The sequence below is a fragment of the Protopterus annectens genome, chromosome 1.part0 (genome assembly GCF_019279795.1).
Source record: "Protopterus annectens isolate FY-2018-M chromosome 1.part0, PAN1.0, whole genome shotgun sequence".
Taxonomy (NCBI): Eukaryota; Metazoa; Chordata; order Ceratodontiformes; family Protopteridae; genus Protopterus; species Protopterus annectens.
Window position 1 is genome coordinate 759,143,830 of NC_056725.1, and position 12,502 is coordinate 759,156,331.

Consider the following 12,502-nt stretch of genomic DNA (forward strand, 5'->3'; position numbering starts at 1 on the left):
ACACACACACACACACACACACACACACACACACACTTACAGATACAAAAATATGCTACAACATTCAGTTCAAGAAGCAGTCAATAATGTCAAAACATGGATGGTAAAAGGGGAATCATGCTTAGTAACGCTTTTTGGATAAGATGTAGCCATAATGACTGAGATGGCTTATGCTACATGGATAGCAGCATATCATTATATAGAGAAGTATGAAGACATAGAAGAGGTGAGTAAATTGTTGTAGGAAAGGATACCATGAGGAGAAGACAGAGAAGTGATAAAACAGGCATGGGGGAGAATAGGAGTAGAAAGGGAAGTGTGAGAGATTCAAAGAGGGAGGTAGGATGAATGAGAGGCAGTAAGGGAGAGATGAGAAGGTGAGATAAGGAAGGATGAAACAGGGATAAAGGGGTGTGAGACAGCTGCAGGGTCCTTGTAATCTGACCTGTGTGAGTACAGCTGCACTTTGTTTGAGTGAAAAGGTGTTCCTTGAGCTGTTGTCTGAAGTCCAAGAAATTTTGGACATCTCTGACTGAGAGAGGAATGGAATCCCATAGTTTAGGTGTTAGGGTGGAGAATGCAGAGTTAGTGCAATGAAGTTTAGTTTTTGGAGTTAGTAGGGTGGGTTGGGATTGAGAGATACCCCTGAGATTATATGTGGGGTTTTGGTGAAGAGTTTATGAGTAAGAGAGGAAGATGTCTTGTTGAAAGGACTTTTGAATTAGTGATCCTAGGAAACATTTTGCTCTCAAATGTATTGCAAGTCATTTGACTTTGACAGGAGTTAGGCAGTGGTGTTCTTTAATGGGGGGGTTAGTAATGAACTAGCATATTTTATTGGAGATGGTTTTCAAGGTGGTGGCATTTTTCTTTGAAGTTGTGGCCATTATGAGTAGCCCATATCTGAGTTGAGATAAAAGTATTCCTTTGTCTGTGGTAGCCTTGGCTGGCTTAGACAGAAAAGGTGAAAGTTTCTTTGTCTAGAACAGTAGTGCATTGATCTCTTTGCATGTGTTTTGAATGTGTAGTTGAAAGGTAAGAGACTGGTCTAGCCAACTGCCAAGGTATATGAAGGATGTGGTAGTTTCTATGGCAGCATTGTTAACATTTTTATTATTATGGAAGATGGTTAGCTAGTATTTGGTTTTTCCAGATAGCATTGCTTTTGTTTTTTGAGGGACTGAGCATACGTTTCTGGCCTACTAGCAATTGGTTGAGGGTTCAGAGGTTATCTTAGAGCTGATTTTCAATAATAGATTGAGATTTGCTGGACCTTAGATGACCATGTCATCTGCATAAAGAATTAGAGGTATCTGATGGTTATCAGATGGGAATTTGTTGATAAATATTGAAAAAAGCAGAGGGGATAAGCTGCCACCTTGATGGACTCCTCTCTAAGAGGAGCTGTTTCAGAGGTGGTGCCCACTTTCACTTTGAAGGACCTATTGGTAAGGAAATCTGCAAACCAAGGTTTCACGTCATCATCAGTGCCTATTTGAGTTAGTTTGTCAAATCATACATTATGGTCAATTAGATCAAAGGCTTTTGTGAGGTCAATGAGGATAGTTCCTTTCAGGTTAGCTTTGTCTATACTGGATAGAATGTCATCCATGAGGAGTATAGAGCTGTTATGTTGTTGTGTCCAGACCAGAACCCATGTTGCTTCTTGGATAGAAGATAATATTGATGTAAATAAGCATTAATTTGGTTGCAGATATTTTTCTAGTATTTTACCTGAAGTGGTAAGTATTGAGATGGGATGGAATTCCAAAGCAATAGTTGGCCTGGATAGTTTTTGAACAGGAGTGACTACAGCTGTTTTCTATATCAGAGGCATAATCTTATTAGTTAAGCAGAGGTTGTATATGTGATTGAGAGAGTGGGAGATGAAGTCATTACAAAGAAGCATGAACTAAGGGACTAGGTTATTTGAGCCTGAGGCAGTATATATTCGAATCTGGTCTATTTCTGTTTCTGTCTACTTCATTCTAATCTTTTTGAAATGGAATGGTGGAATGTAAGGTTGGGGAGGTGGTAGGCCTGTGTTACTTTTGATGTGAGGCAGGTTGCTGAACTGATTGAAAAGGTCAGTGCACTCAAGCTTGTTTGTGGTGGTGTTAGAGGAGTTCAAAGGAGTAGAGATGTGTTGAGTTTTTCAACCATTCAACAGGTTGATTTCTTTCCAGAATCTTCTGGGTTTGGCTAAAAGTAAGATTTGCTTGTTATGGTAGTTGCTCAAATAACAGGTTTTGCATTAGCTTGCATTTTTTTGAGGGATGTGAAGTCTGAAATTCACTTCTGTCATTATTTAGTGACTTAAGGAACCATAGGAATCACAGGAAACCAAAGTGTATGTTAAAAGAAAAATAAATAAATAAACAAAAAAAGAAAGGACTGTGTAATGACAATCTAAAATAAACTCAGATGGCATTTTTTGCTGTACAATGCCAGTCTTTATCAATTGCATTTTCAGAGATTCCTCTTTACGTATTCTACTAAGTTCTGAAGGATGTGCCATGATGCAGCAACATCTCTGTTAGAAACTCCAGCCAACCAAAATTTCAGACTAAAAGGAATGATGAAATGTAAAGACATCTCATCCTAACTCTTGGATGCTATTACAAAGCTGAAAATTACCTGTAGGAAACAGATGTTGCATTCTTCATGTGAATAAATATTTAATGCATTGAACAGAATAAAGAATAGATGTGTAAAATCTTACCATGACCATAGATGTCCTTCTCTTCCATGTTGCAGTATTCTTACTGTGAGATCCTACACCTCAGGTAACCCGAACGTCAGCTCCTATAGAAAAGCTTTCAGCCTGGTTGCTGTTGGTGCGTGGGACGTCACACTTAGGGCCATAAACCTGGGACCTTAAATGTGACATCTGCATGCACAGACCTCAGAACTAACTGCCCGGTCAGACAATAACCTAGGAGATGACAAAAAATGTCTTTCAGAGTAATGGAATGCCACAGACTTTCCAACAATGACCCTAGTGCTGGTAGGGGTGCTGCGAAGGCCCCTAGACCTGTAGATATGATAATAGGGGGTCAGGAGGGAGGGAAGGATACTGCAACATGGAAGAGAAGGACATATATGGTTATAGTAACATTTTACACAGCTATTCTATGTCATTCTATTCTCATGTTGCAGTATTCTTACTGTGGGAGAGTACCGCAGCTCAGGAAGGAGGAAAGGTGGAGGTAGAGGTAGCAGATTCCAGAAATCTTTGCAGGATTGCCCTTGCAAAACCTGCTCTGGCTCTGGAGATATGGTCAGTTTGTAATGTTTGGTGAAGATATGTACAGTGGACCAAGTGGCTTCTTCAAGGATGGTAGCTGTGTCTAGGCCTTTGAAGAAGGCTTTGGAGGAAGCTACTGCTCTAGTAGAATGAGCCCTGATCACCTGATTCAGGTCTTTTCCATGGTATGAGTAGCAGAAACAGATGGTTTCCTGATCCAACAGGAAGTAGTCTGTTTGGAGACTGCCTTGCTCGGGGCTCTGGGATGGAAGGAAACAAAGAGTTGATTTGATTTTCTGATGGACTTGGTTTTATCCAGATAAAATCTTAATTGTCTGTGAACATCCATGGAGTGTAGTATTCTCTTACTGTCATAATGAGGAGAGGAGAAAAGGGTTGGTAAGTGAATGGACTGATTTAGTGATAGCTTGTTGACCACTATGGGCATAAAGGAGGGATTGGTGTGCAGGGTCACCCCGTCTTTATGGAAGATAGTGTAAGGAGGGCATGCCATGAGTGCCTGTAACTCTGATACCCTTCTTGCTGAAGTAAGGGCCACCAGTAAAACTGTTTTCCATGTGCACATCTGCAGGGATGCAGAAGTGGCTGGTTCAGATGGAGTCAGCGTAAGTTTCTCCAGGATATAATTTAGGTCTCAGGGAGATGGGGTAGGTTTTCTGGCTGGTCTTATGTGCAAGACCCCTTTTAAGAATAATTTAACATCCAACCTGGAGAGTAAAGGAGGTTCCAGGTGTAGGCAGGCAGAGATAGCAGAGAGGTACACTTTCAATGAAGAGTAAGACAGATCTGCTTTAATCAATTCACACACATAAGCTAAGACTAAAAGGGGCATCTGCTAGAAATGGGTCCTTATGTCTTTGGAGACGCAATTTGGAGAATCTGTCCCATTTAGAAATGTAGGATCTCCTTGTGTTAGGTTTCCTGGCCTCCTGTAGGATAGAAAGCATGTCCTCTGTGTGGCAGTGTCTGAAGGGTACTAGAAGTTTACCACCCAGACAGTAAGGCTCAGCATCTCTATGTGTGGATAGATAAGAGTTCCATTCTGTTGTGTGAGTAGGTCCACCTTATGAGGTAACTTTGGTGATTGCCCTTGGTGAGGGATTGTAGAAGGGGAACCAATGCTGCCTTGGCCAGTAGGGAGTCACCAGCAAGATTTTTGGCATGTCTCTCCTAATCTTCATGAGGACTTTCTGAATGAGAAGGAAGGGTGGGAAAGGCATACAGAAGCTGTCCCTTCCATGAAATGGTGAAGGTGTCCACTCTCCAAGCTAGGGGAGAGTGGTGTTTGGTACGGAATTTTGTCAGCTGTCTGTTCTGGAGGGAGGCAAACAGATCTATATGTGGTGTACCCCATCAGTGGACAATGTCTAGGCAAACTTCCCCGTGTAACATCCACTCGTGATGTAGAGAGAATGATCTGCTTAGAGCATCTGCCTGAAGGTTGTCCTGGGAAGGGATGTATATTGCCTGTAGGGATAAGTTGTTCTGTGAGGCTAATTTCCAAATTTGCATTGCCAGCCTGCGTAGAAGGTAGGACCTGGTCCCCCCTGTTAGTAGACGTTCCACATGACAGTGGTGTTGTTTGTGTAGATTAGCAGAGGGCCTGGCTGAAGGATAGGGAGAAAAGCTTTCAGGGCTAAATGAACTGCCGTCATTTCCCTGGCATTGATATGCTTCCTCAAGAGGGATGCCTGCCAAGGTGCTTGTACCTTGAGTCCCTTCATGGTAGCCCCCCAGCCCAGATTCGATGCATCTGTGTGCATATGTTGAGCTGGTGTGTGGGGTAGGAGGGGTAGTTCTGGAATCCTTTGAGCCTGTTGTATCCACCACCTTAATTCTGTTTGTAGACAGGGGAGGAAGGGTATTTGGAAGTCTGGAAGGATGGTTGTGCTGGGACCATACATTCTTTAAATACCACTGTAGCTTCCAAATGTGCATCCTGGCTAGGGGAAGCATAGGCATGGTGGCTGCCATAAGACCCAGAAGGTGCATAAACTGTCTTGCTGACAGCTGGTCTATCTGGAGGAGGTCTTGGAAATGGTTTGTCAGGGAGATTACCTTGTCTTGGAGTAAAAATGCCCTCATTAGGTCTGTCCGAATCCTGCATCCCAGGAAGATTTTGTCTTGTTCTGGGGATAGGGATGACTTGGGGAGGTTCAGTGTGAAACCTAGTCTCTGAAGCAGGGACATAGAGAACTAGAGATGATTTCTGAGGGTCTCTTCTTTTTCTGCAAAAATAAAAATATTGTCTAAGTAGGGATAGCTTTGTATGCCCTTGGTCCTGCAGAAGGATATGGCAGGATGTAGGCATTTGGTGAAAACCCTTGGTGCAGTGGACAAACCAAAGGGCAAGGCAGTAAATTGAAAATGAGAGCAAGGCCCAGCAAAGCATAAGTATTTTCTGTGGTTTACATGTATGGGGATGTGGAGGTAAGCCTCTTTCAGGTCAAAAGTGTCCATGAATGCTTGTGGTGGCAAAAGCAGAAGCAGGGTCTGTAGGGACAGCATTCTGAAAGAGTGGACTTTTAGAAAAAGATTTAGAACGGATAAGTCCAGGATTGGTCTCCATGGTCCATCCTTTTTTTGGAACTAGGGGGAGGCAAACAGATCTATATGTTCATAGGTTCATAGGTTCATAGGTTCATAGGTTCATACTAGGCTATCTGCCCGAGGGCATTTACAAGCCTAGCCCATCGTTTTGTGGCTACGCCACCCTTAAGTATGGGGAACTATACCCATTATTTTGCTGTGCCTCTGTCGAGCAGTGACACGAGGTAATCCCTGGGGTATATTTAGCATCTCCATCCATTGGTCAAGATTTCTCTTGAACAAGGCCAGCGGTGCTCTGCCTCACATATACCGATTTTGTTCCACAGCATAGGGAGTCTTTGGGTGATGAATCTATCCCTCCAGCACGTCCCATTAATAGCTGTGTTGAGGTTTAAGTCTCCACCCTTGTGGCTCTGGTGGATCTAGATTTTTGAGGTGAGCATATTCATCAAATCTGGGTTTGACATGGCCTTGTATGTTAGGCAAAGGTCACCTCTGAGCAAGCGGTAAGCAACTGAATAGAGCTGGAGTTCTTTCAGTCGGGCAGCATAGGACAGATTTTTGAGACCCTTTATCCTTTTGGTGAGGAACTTTGTGGTCTCTCCAGCTGCTGCAAGTGTCGGGTCAGATACATTCCAGGTGGGCATTGTACTCAATCATTGGTCTGATGAGTGATGAGTAAAGGGAGACCATGACCTCCCTTGATCTAGATGAGAATCCCTTCATGATAAGGTGGGCAATGTAGAAGGTCTTCCTAACTACTTTAGCTACATGGGTGTCGAATGACAGACTACAATCAACCTGGGTCCCCAAGTCCCTGATAACTTCTTCTGTGCTCAGTGGATTGCCACCTATTTGGTAGCTAGGGTAACCTTGTTTTTCCTGAAGGAGTATGACTATGCATTTTTTGGCATTTAACTTTAGGCCATGGCTCTGGCACCAGTTATCTGTTTCTGTGAGACCCTTCTGAAGGATATCTGTGTCAGATGTGTTTTCTACTATGGCTCCCAGTTGCAGTCATCTGCAAACTTTGTCAGCCATAACCCTCCTGTGTTTGCTTGTACTTCGGAAAAGTAGATGCCAAACAAGAGTGGCCCAGGACTGACCCTGTGGGACCCCACTTGTGACAGGCTTTGAGTCTGACATGGCGCCAGCAACTCTGACCCTGTGGTTCTGTCACTCCAGCCAGTTTGCAACCCATCTTGTGATGTATGGGTTAACATTTAAGCTGCTGAGTTTTTCAATGATACCAGTGAGGTATTGTATCGAAGGCCTTCCAGATCCAGGTAGGCTGTATGGACTGCCTTTCCTCATCAATGGCTTTGGTGACTGTTTGAAAAAGTCAACCAAGTTTAAAAGGCATGATCTGCCTTTGACAAAGCCAAACTGGGTTGGATCCAAGGTCTGCAAATTCCCTATGTCTTTATTTATGAGGTCCATTATGATCCTCTCCATGGCTTTGCAGATAAGGCTTGTCAAGCTAATAGGCCGGTAATTTCAGGGTCGGTGGAAGCACCGCCTTTGTGAAGTGGGACCACAGTTGCAGCACGCCACTCCTGGGTACATATCCAGAGGTAAGACTTTGATTAAATAGCTGTCCTAGTTGTGGGTTTAATTCCTCATTGAGTTCGTGGAGCACACAGCCGGGACACCGTCGGGTCCCATGGATGCTGTGTTTTGCTTTGGAGAGAGCAGTTTTAACTTGGGCGTTGGAAATGTTTGGGGGCTGCAATCGTTTGGTATAGATATCTCTCCTTTTGGGGGAGGGAGAAGTTTGCACTGAACCTGTCAGCCAGTATGTTGGCAATGTCTGTAGGATCAGTAATCTTCACATCATTTTTGACTAGTTCTGAGCATATCTGGGAGTTTCCTCCCAGGTTTCTAAACATAGCTAAAGAATGCCTTATGATTGTCTTTGAGTCTTTAGCTATTTTTCTCTCAAAATTTGCTTTGGATGATTTTATGAGAGCTCTTAGTTTTTTACTTATAGTGATCAAGGGTGTCTTACCTTTTAAGGATTTTGCTCTATCTTGTAGTAGCTTTCTCCTTTTGTTGTAGAGTTTGTTTATGGCTGGGGTCCACCAGAGTGGTCGCTTGCCTTTGGTACAGAGAGAGTCTTTGTTTTGCTTGGGATTGCCTTATCCATGCAGTCCTGCAGGTGCTGGTAGAAGGCATTTGTGAGTGATTCAGCGGCTTGAGTACTGTTTTCCGCCCGGCTCGGGGGCCTTAAAGGAGACCACACTAGTCTTAGAAGTGTGAAGTCTGCTTGAGAAGTTTTTTACTGTGGTCTTTTTTATTTCAGGTGGGGGTGGGATGAGGACCTCCAGCGAGATTAGTTTGTGATCTGATCTCACCAGTGAGGGGTATACTTCCGGTGTTGAACATTGTCCTCCCATGTTCGTGATGATGAGATCAAGTATGTTATCTCCTCTTGTGGGGATGGTGACTAGTTGTTCCATGGCATTTGAGTTTATGAATTCCAGGAACTTTTGGGCTAGGGTGTTTGGGCTTGAGTAGTGTTCCCAGTCTATATTAGGGTAATTGAAGTCACCTAGTATGATGGTGTTTGGTGATACATTTATCCCCTCTAGTGTTTTCAGGAAGGCCATGTGAGGTTCCTGAGTTTGTGAGGGTGGCCTGTAACATGCTACAATTTGCAGAGCAGTCTTGCCTATGGTTAATTGCACCTGGATGGTCTCCGATGCATCGTGCATTGCCACCAGTCTTGAGGTGTGGGTGTCCTTGATGAACCCCATCGGTGGACAATGTCTAGGCAAACTTCCCCGTGTAACATCCACTTGTGATGTAGAGAGAATGATCTGCTTAGAGCATCTGCCTGAAGGTTGTCCTGGGAAGGGATGTATATTGCCTATAGGGATAAGTTGTTCTGTGAGGCTAATTTCCAAATTTGCATTGCCAGCCTGCATGGAAGGTAGGACATGGTCCCCCCTGTTAGTAGACGTACCACATGACAGTGGTGTTGTCTGTGTAGATTAGCAGAGGGCCTGGCTGAAGGATAGGGAGAAAAGCTTTCAGGGCTAAATGAACTGCCGTCATTTCCCTGGCATTGATATGCTTCCTCAAGATGGATGCCTGCCAAGGTGCTTGTACCTTGAGTCCCTTCATTGTAGCCCCCCAGCCCAGATTCGATGCATCTGTGTGCATATGTTGAGCTGGTGTGTGAGGTAGGAGGGGTAGTCCTGGAATCCTTTGAGCCTGTTGTATCCACCACCTTAATTCTGTTTGTAGACAGGGGAGGAAGGGTATTTGGAAGTCTGGAAGGATGGTTGTGCTGGGACCATACATTCTTTAAGTACCACTGTAGCTTCCAAATGTGCATCCTGGCTAGGGGAAGCATAGGCATGGTGGCTGCCATAAGACCCAGAAGGTGCATAAACTGTCTTGCTGACAGCTGGTCTATCTGGAGGAGGTCTTGGAAATGGTTTGTCAGGGAGATTACCTTGTCTTGGAGTAAAAATGCCCTCATTAGGTCTGTCCGAATCCTGCATCCCAGGAAGATTTTGTCTTGTTCTGGGGATAGGGATGACTTGGGGAGGTTCAGTGTGAAACCTAGTCTCTGAAGCAGGGACATAGAGAACTAGAGATGATTTCTGAGGGTCTCTTCTTTTTCTGCAAAAATCAAAATATTGTCTAAGTAGGGATAGCTTTGTATGCCCTTGGTCCTGCAGAAGGATATGGCAGGAGGTAGGCATTTGGTGAAAGCCCTTGGTGCAGTGGACAAACCAAAGGGCAAGGCAGTAAATTGAAAATGAGAGCAAGGCCCAGCAAAGCATAAGTATTTTCTGTGGTTTACATGTATTAGGATGTGGAGGTAAGCCTCTTTCAGGTCAAAAGTGTCCATGAATGCTTGTGGTGGCAAAAGCAGAAGCAGGGTCTGTAGGGACAGCATTCTGAAAGAGTGGACTTTTAGAAAAAGATTTAGAACAGATAAGTCCAGGATTGGTCTCCATGGTCCATCCTTTTTTGGAACTAGAAAAAGTCTGGAGTAAAAACCTTTTCCTTCTTGTCCTAATGGATGGGTTCTATGGTGCCTTGTGCCGGTAGATCCTGGATAATGTGGGGAATTAGGTGAAGCTGATTTTTGGGTGGAAAAGGAATGCCCTGTGGGGTGGGTCTTTCCTGCCAGGATAGGGAATATCCTTTTTCCACTATTGCCAGCAGCCAGTGGTCTGTGGTGATTTCTTTCCAAACAGGCAGACAGTGAGAGAGATGGGAAGACAGGGGGAGGTGGGCAAGGCAGTCACACATTGTTGCAGTTATTTCTGTCCTGAAAGGACTGCCTTTGGTCTGGCTGAGAAGAGGTAGTCCTTGAAGAAGGTTGCCTCCTAATCCCTTTTCTATGCCTGCTAGAAGGGGCTTTCCTGACATAGGATGTCTTAGCAGGATAATTTCTATAGTACTTAGGTATGGGAGAGACCAGCAGGTGTTTAATATCCTGCAGCTCTTTGCTCATCTCCTGTAGGTTTTTAAATAACTCTGCAGACTACTTAAAAAATAGAAGGTTATTATCCAGGGGAGCATCTAGGATTTTGGACTTAAAATCTTCTGGCAGTGGTTGCAGCCTAAGCAGGAGTATCTATGCAGAACTGATGCAGATGAAGCTGATCTGGCAGAGGGCTCTGCTGCATCATAACTGCATCTGACGGAGTGCCTGGCCACCTGGGATGCCAGGGACAGCTTAGATGCTACTTCAGTTTTGTTAGGGGAGTCAAGCAGGGAGTTCATAAGTGTAGAGGCTTGGGATACCAAGTCCAAGGCTTATTTTACCATATGTGTTTGGTAGTTAATTGCTCTGAAGGCTAGGGTGGAGGAGGTATAAGTATTCTTACCCAGCCTATACATAATTTTACTGTCTTTATCTGATGGTAAACGAGACAAAGAAAGGAGCAATTTAGATTGTCTATCTGGGGCCACAGCTATAACAGCAGGGTAAGAGGGGTTTTACTATGACTTTTTCTGGTCATCAGGCATTTTATAGAAATGGTCTAGACTCTTTGGGGCAGGTGGCTGAGACTCAGGGTTTAGGCCTAAGGGCCATGAAGGCTTGCATCAAGGACTGAGTAAAGGACTACCAGTCCAGTTGTCCTTTGGGGGGGTAGATAAATGTTTAGTTTTTTGTCTTCTTTTAAAAGGAGTAGTTTTGGGAGACACTGTAGGCCTTGATTCTGCAGCCATAGCAAAGGAAGGAGACTCAGATTCCTGAGTTCTAGAAGGACGTCCAGTAGAACCTGGTTCCCCCTCAACATTGGGAATAATTAACATCTGAGACATTTCTGCAGACATGCTGGCCATTGCTTCAGATACGGCTACCTCGAGGGGAGCCGTAGAAGCAGACGGCTCTAGCAGACATCCCTCAACCCCTATATCGGCGGTTGGTGGGGCATTCAATGACGGAGAGGCAGTGGTGGTAGGCCTTTTTCTTTGGTGGTTCTAGCGGGTCAGCCAATTCCGGATCCATCCTAAGGACTAGCTTCTTAACCCTTTGATTTTCTAAGTGCAGGATAAGGGCAGCCAAATGGTTTCTAAGAGTTTAGGGATGAAGGACTGGCAGATAATGCAGGAAGTATGATCGTGTTCCCATCCTAGACAAAAGACGAAATGGTCATGGGTGTCCTTATGCGGAATTTGATACCCACATCAGCATTTACCCTTCTTAGTGGACATCGGCTAATGTAAAATCCAGCAAACCAAGCTCAAGTAAATAATATAAGTAAGAAATCCCCAATGGGATACTTAGCTTTGGACGCCTTGATAAAGAGAAACTATGTGATCGATCTGACGTTTGACTGCGACAGAAAAGTTCTGAGGTCTGTGCGTGCAGACATCACATTTAAGGTCCCAGGTTTATGGCCCTACATGTGACATCCCATGCACCAACAGCAACCAGGCTGAAAGCTTTTGTATAGGAGCCGACGTTCGGGTCGCCTGAGGTGGAGGATCCCACAATAAGAATACTGCAACATGAGAATAGAAGGACATCTCTTAATTATAAATTAAGCTATTTCTGTGAAATACTGAAAAAAAAACAACGGTGATGCTATGCTTCATTCCACTGTGTATTTTGCTGTGAAATTGTAGAGGTCTGCATATCTGAAATATTATTTTCTAGTTGGTTTTGTATAATAATTTGTTTTTAAATAATTGCTTAATATACAGAATTGCTGCTATTTTTCATATTTATTAGTACTGTGCCATCTCTGTCTCTGGATGAGCCACTCTTTAGTTTATTTACCTCTACAGAATATATTATGGTTAGGTTTTATTACCTAATGACCTTCTGTTAATGGCATTGTGGCAATACAAACATTTTTGCCACTTCCTGTCATTTTGGTGGAATTGGTTGTTGAGTATGAATAATTATTGAAATGTTGCAAGGTTTTATACACATTTTCACTGTATGCTTTATTTCTGAATTAAGTGTTGGCTGCCTTTTCTGAAAACATTACTAAGGCTAAATTCTTAGCAGCACACACTCACATACACAAACACAAATACACACCACATACAATAAACACAGACATCCTGAAGACTACATCCACAAAAGTGTCACCTCTGTCTCAAGAAGCAATAAGATCAACAAAACCTCATACATGTAACACTACCCAGATGTCCCTGTGAGCACAGTGTATCGTCTATACACCATTACCATACTATAGGACAGTT